General features: G+C 35.1%; 1 non-coding gene across 1 annotated transcript; it reads left to right on the top strand.

Moving 5' to 3' along the window:
• The first annotated feature begins 975 nt into the window (after window positions 1-975).
• Window positions 976-1,107, top strand: LOC127210355 (small nucleolar RNA SNORA17). Its single transcript, XR_007833275.1, has one exon. It is a non-coding gene; the product is annotated as a small nucleolar RNA SNORA17 (small nucleolar RNA).
• Window positions 1,108-6,134: the final 5,027 nt, after the last annotated feature.

Below are 6,134 nucleotides of genomic sequence, written 5' to 3'. Positions count from 1 at the left end.
TTCCTACACTCAATAAGAAAATTCACGTTATCTTAATGAAATTATATAGAGGGAAGGTAGAGGTTTGGACATGATTGAAGTCATTTAATTCAAACAATCTGTAATCCGCACAGGTCACAGGAATGTATAGAGAGCATCTAGAGATTCTAGAAATACTTGATGAAGGATTCCACAGAGCCACGGAAACACTGGAGTGGAAACTCTGAAGCAGGTGAGCCGCAGAGATAATAATGCTGCCATTCCTATTATGTCAAACAAATTGTCTTGGCTTGGACAGATGTGAGCTTGCTGCAGAATACTGAACAGTGCATTCTGATTTGTGCTTCTCCAAGTTTAAGAAATGCTAAAATTTGTTAGTGTACAAATGACCACTGGTTCAGCTTGCTTTGATTTCCTTTCCATTATCCTTTCTTTGGAATTATATATAAAATGTGAATAGAACATTTTAAAATTAATGAGTAAACTATGCACTGAATCCTTGATTCAATAACTTTCTTCTCAATTTATTTTCTACGCTCACTAAATGAGCTAATAACTTGCATGCCAATAATTTTATTTCATTGAATAAATGTTCATTTTCACCTTGTCATTTTCAAGGAAAGAAGTGATGGATAGTTGGGTTTTTAAACATCAGAAACGCTGAGTTGAGTATCTGCTACTTTCCTATTAACAAAATTAACTGTTTAATTGAAATTATAATCAGTCATTAAGTTTTATTGGTAGAATATTGTAACATAGCAATTTGATTTCCTAAAAAGTTCTTCATCTGTTTCACAGGCTAACTCATTATTAAGAAATATGTCAAAGGATATTTGTAGTTGCTGAAATGAAGACATCCCAGGAAACTCTTAGCTTTTAAAGTATATATTGATCTTATTACAAAAACATGATTTCATTTATATAAAAATGTGCATGTATGTGTGTGTGTGTGTTTATAAGTGTGAGTGAAACAAAATATTAAAAATCTGCAGACTTACTGTCACCAGAGGTGCTGCAAGTGTGACTGCTGTGTCACATGTCCTTCAGGAGGTGACAGAGAGGACAGAGGGTTTGTCTGGTTTCAGTCTACTGACCTGTGAACATCTGAATGGTTAGTAGCCCAATATTCTCTGAATAAAGTGAGTATGAGAGGACCACTACTCGTGTGCAAGGCAGGACTAGACAGCTGGAGACTAGGAGAATGCTCTCCTGGGACTTCAGGCCCCAGGCATGAGTGAGCCCAAGACAGAAAACCCTTGCAAGGGGGGGTGACTTCGGTGGGCTAGGATAGGCATGAACTTGATAGGGCCACTAGACCTGAACCACTGGGCCCAGACAAGGAGCTAGCCTGAGACACTACACATCTTGTAATTATTTGACATCAAAATAATTTGAACTTTCATACACTAAGCCTTATTCACCATAATGGTCATCTTTCTACATCATGTACAGAAATACACACACACACACACACACACACACACACACATTATCTGAGGTAACGGATTGATAAGGTGAAAAGGTTTAAGGATGGAGAGATGGTTTGGTGGTCAAGAGCCCTAGCATAGGAACCTTTGTTTAGGTTCCAGTTTCCAGGTGTGTGACCACCAATGCCTGTGACTACAGCACTGTGGATGGCAGAAACAGGAAGGTCACTGTGACTTTATAGAAGCATTCAAACTTTACATAGAAAAAATTAGTGATGTAGAAAATAACAATTTTACTTCTACAAGAAAATTTTTTTCTTTATAAGGGGGAACTATCCAATGGATATGTGCAGAGTATAGCAAATTTTAGTTAATTGGAATTGTTCAAAGGAATAATTTTTATTAGTCAATTCCTCAAATGTATTTTTACATTTTAATATATTTAATAATAGATCTTTACAAATTAAAATACAAGTGCAAAGAAATACATTTTATAATTAAATTGTACCATATGTTTCTTTTCTTTTTATTTTATTTCATTTTATTTTTTTTACAGTTCAGCAGCTTAAAGATTAATTAGCAATTGACCAACATAACAGTGTCTTACTCTTTCTTCTAATCTCTACTGATGTTCTCTTTGCCTTACTACCGATCCAATGTCCTCCTCATTCAAGCTTCCAGCCCCGGGATTTGAGGACTCATATTTATCCTTTTATAGATGGACACTAGTGATAACGTTTCTATTCCTTTACCTCTCTATAGAATCAATCCACCACCCATTTGTAGCATAATTGCATTTAGGTTACTCAATCATCCAAGCTTGAAAACATTTACTGGCTCCCAATAGCTGATATGATTAAATTTATAACCCTGCTTTTTAGTATCATGTCTTTCCAACTTGACTCTTAATACTTTTCTTTTTTCTTTTTTTCTTCTTCTTTCCCTCAGTTCTTTATTAAGTCAATCAGAAGATGAGGGAAGTGTGCTTCCAAGACACTGAGACAGGTGATGCTTCATAAAAATAACAATACCAAACTCAACACTCTGACTATACAGAAATCAGCATTTGAGTAAGACAAATATTTACACAGTGCACAAAGGGATTATTCCAACATCTCCCCTTTTTTTGTCCAATAAAAGGATCTTTATTTAATATCAATAAACTCTATATGATAAGAACAATCGTGAGAATTCTCAGATAAGAATTACATTCATAATGTTCATTCCATATGTATATGACAAACTTGGAAAAAGAACTCTCCTATCTGTACTATCTTGGTGAGTTCAAAGTTCTGTACTTAAATAACTTTCTTTCATAAATTTGCAATTTATCAACCTATGAATATCTTTTTAGACTGTAAATCCTAGACAACTTAATCTTATATGTGACACTATAACTACCTTGTCTTCAACACCATCAGAGACCAGAGAAGGATAAATATTGCCTGAGTAAACAGGAAATGCAGAGCAAGCAGCTTTTAAAACTATAGAAATGACAGGGACTTCTGGCTTTCTGGACTGTTACCCAACATCCCTCTGTAACGTTGGAGCATCCATCTTCAGCCCACAGGCCCCAAATAACTGACAGACTCATCTGTGAAGCAGGGATTATGAAGGACTGGCCTACCTTGTTTTGACAAAGTTTGGCAGTTGACTTTCCAGTGTCCTGCTTGTACACACTTTAGACATCACGTTGGCAGGAATAGAGGCAAGGGCAGTTTTTTTGTCCCATGGCTATCTTTGACACGTTTGAAGCAAACTTCATATGTACATCTTCCTTGAAGTAGTACATACCCCATGCCCATTTCACCTGAACTCATCCAGCCTCCTTACTCCTGCACTTTGTGGTTGGTACCTACGTTTATTTGCTTTTGCTACCATCCTTAAGTGGACATCCTTTTTGTTCTACACTGCATAAATCCATTTTATATTGTAAGATCCAGTGTAAGTTTCAATTTTTTTAGGAAATCTTCACATAATACCCCAACCACAAGCTCTCTTTCTGAACTACTTGTCATGTTTTTCTGCTGGTCTATTAGTGACATAGTTTAGTAATCCTCAATGATTTTGGTATAAAGAATTTATGTACTCTTGAAAACTATTGGAGAGCCAAGGATCATTAGTTTAGGTGGGCCATAGGCATAAATATTAATAATGTTATAAAATAAAACAGAAAACATAATTTATTTTAAAATAATGGTGCCCATTACTTACTAAATAAGTAATGTACCAAAATTAGCAAGCAATTTGTTTTTTTAAACAAATCTCCTTAATGTGTAACTTAATGAAAGCTGCATTTTTATAGTCTACTTTGCTATTTAGTCAAACATCATGAAAATCCACTATGGACACTTATGAGAGAATGACAGATATGGATATTTGGGGAGGCATGCTTCTCTGAGTCTCTTCTTCTCTCTACTTGTGAAGTATGAAGAACAAACATTCATATGTGGCTATAGTAATAAAGACACATATTACTCTTATTAAAGTTTTAAATAAAAAAAGTGTTCCAAGTACTACAACAAAGGTTCTAATATCACTTTTAGAAAAAAGCATACACTTGAGCTTACAAGTGTAATTTATTATTGTCATGCACCTATTCAATTCTAAACATTTAGGTAAATAATCTTAGAAATCTTAGAAGTTCTTTGCATTGAGAGAATTAAGTTTATAAATTCTCCAAACTGTTCACTACAATTATGGCTGGATAGTGTAGACTCATTGAAAGACATTATTTAGAGTACTTGGGCTTACCATTTTAACAGAGTGCTAATTAACTCAATTTAATATTTCCACTTTCGTAAATACAGTTACTTACTCATTATATTAATAGCATTTACTTTATGGAAAGAAAATGATTACATTAAAGTATTATGAATATAAGCAAGTTCAAAATAAAAAAGTATATCTGAATAAAATTTAAAAGAAGCTCTTATCTCTATTTTTACTTTTCAATTTATCTCTTCTACTCCAGTGGGAAATATGTTTTCAATTTCTTTAAAGCAATTACTTGGGAAACCAGAGCTGTACAATTAGCAATACATTTCATTTAATTAATAACCTTTAATTAATAACTTATTACCAGGCTACTGTTATGAACCTCTGCATATTCGTTACTCAGCTTAGTATCAGAACTAGACACCACGGATAAGCTTGGCCCTCAATGGCCTACAGTTAAGGGCAGAAGCTATTGTGTAAAGTGCAAAAGGAGAGGCCTGAATGGATGGCTCAGCAGGTAAAAGCATGTGTTACCAAGCCAGAGGACCTGAGTTTGCTTTCCAGATTCCGTATGGTAGAAAGTTGTCCTCTCACCACCACACATGTTCACACACATACATACATATGTGCACATACACACACAAAATAAATTTTAAAATATATAAATGAATGAACAAACAAACAAATGTAATCTTGAAGAAGGAAAAAGAGAGGGCACGGAATAATGCAAAAGCTACAGCAAAGGGAAAGTAGGTAGTGGAAATGTTGTTGCAAGTATGTAATACTGTATACTCACAAGCATCACTGACACTTCTTCAAACCCTGTCCCTCTCTGATGCTGCTCACCACTTCTGTTTTTTTGATGCATTCACACTGGTTCACTGGCTTCTTCCTACTTCAAGGTTTCTGATGTGTAGCTTATGAGCATCAGAGAATGAGAGGTGGCTTTAGGAGTGTGAGCCTAGTATGTGGGACCTCAAGTTCATCTTGTTGATCAATATGCCTATATTTATACTAGTGCAAAGCTGTTTTTATTGTTATTACTCTGTAGCATAACTAGAAATCTGGCATGACTATAGCTCCAGGAGTTCTCTGTTGTTCAGAATTGTTTTGTCTGTTCTAGGTCTTCTGAGTCCTATACGAAATTTAAGATTTTTTTCAATTTCTGTGAATAACTGAATTGGAATTTTGATAGGGATTACCCTGAATATTTATATAGGGTGATAATTTAAAAAGTTTTAATCTTACCAGTCCACAACATAATTCTGGTGTCTTCAATTTCTTTTCTCGGTGTCTTAAAGTTACCACTGCACAAATCTTTCATTCCTTTAAACTTGTTCCACTATTTTTAGGCTATTGTGAATGGTATTATTTGCCTGCTTTCTTTCTCAACATCTTTGTCATTTATATACGGAAAGCTAATGGCTTTGTGTATTAATGTGATGTAATGTTTTTCTGCTGAATGAGTTCATTGGCTGTAGGAATTTTCTGGTGGGCTATGTAGGGTCTTCTGGGTAGAGACTCATTTCACTGACAAATGAGGGTATTTTGATTTCTTTCTTTCTCATTTGTATTGCCTTTGTCTCCTTCACATGTTTTGATGCTCTAAATCTTCAAGCAGGAAATACTTTGAGGGCTTTTCCTTTGTATTGCTTTTGTTTTTTCAGTCAGCCATATATTGGCTTTGGGCTTCTTGTATACCTTTAGGATGTTGAAATATGTTCCGTGTATTCCTAGAGTCCCCCAGATTTTGTCACAAAGGGATGTTGGGCTTTGTCAAAAGCCTTTCTGCATCTACAATGATAGTGTATGTGGTTTCTAAACTTGAGTCTATTCATACGGAGGAATCAGTGGTCAAGAGTATGTGCTAATTCTTAGACACATTTCACAAAATGCCTAAAAATGTGAGATATGATGCATTTCATATCAGCTGCTCCTCGCATCTTTCTTGTGGTCATTTTCCAGATGAAATAACCTGCATTCCAGCCTTGCCTCAAAGTCTGCTTTGGC

Source organism: Acomys russatus, chromosome 27 (genome assembly GCF_903995435.1).
Source record: "Acomys russatus chromosome 27, mAcoRus1.1, whole genome shotgun sequence".
Taxonomy (NCBI): Eukaryota; Metazoa; Chordata; class Mammalia; order Rodentia; family Muridae; genus Acomys; species Acomys russatus.
This window is presented reverse-complemented; position numbering and strand designations above follow the sequence as displayed.